Below are 893 nucleotides of genomic sequence, written 5' to 3'. Positions count from 1 at the left end.
ATTAGGTTGGCATATGTGCCGTTCACATGGGACACATCCTGGCCAGGATTTTTATATTGCCTAAAACATCCAAAGTAGTTTGACCAATAACATGCAGGTATTGTATATAATCGACCAATCGTGGCGCGTTAGAAGGTGAGAACGATCAAAGCGATGCAAATACGCGCACGTGTTCATTCGTTCGTTCATTCAACTTAAAGCTCGCTGTGCACCGGTCACTAGGCTTGTTTGAGATGAGCAAAATCTAAGCAGAACCGATCACCGGTGATCACCACGAGATGCATGCCGGTTAGAAAAGTGTCCGAGTTACGTCCGACTTGCTCTGATGTTATGCTGACATGTGTCAAAAAACTCTCGCGACGGCGAGGCGGCTGACTTAAGTCTTCAGTGTCACATGATCCTTCAAAAATCATTATAATATGCTGATTTGATTATCATAAACCTGTATTATTATTATTATTATTATTATTATTATTATTATCAATGTTGAAAGCTTTTGCTGCTGGAAACAGTGGTATTTATATTTATTTCAGATTTATTTGAATTGAAAATCAAAAAAAAAAAAAAACTTCTGTAATGAAAATCTGCTGTAAATTATTGTGATAGTGTATAAGGCTTTAGATTAGTGCTGTCAAATGATTAATCGCGATGAATCGCATCCAAAATAAAAAAAAATTTGTTTACATAATATACGTGTGTACTGTGTATATTTATTATGTATATATATAAATACACACACATGCATATATATATATATATATATATATATATATATAATAAAATAGCCTATGTAATGCTTATATATTAAATATATGTATAATATAAATTAAATTAATATAAATATATACATGTAAATTAGGGTGGCATATGTGCCGTTCACATGGGACACATCA

This window comes from Sinocyclocheilus rhinocerous, unplaced genomic scaffold (assembly GCF_001515625.1).
Source record: "Sinocyclocheilus rhinocerous isolate Xijiao unplaced genomic scaffold, SAMN03320098_v1.1 scaffold2982, whole genome shotgun sequence".
NCBI lineage: Eukaryota > Metazoa > Chordata > Actinopteri > Cypriniformes > Cyprinidae > Sinocyclocheilus > Sinocyclocheilus rhinocerous.
Note: the sequence above shows the minus strand (reverse complement) of the source record.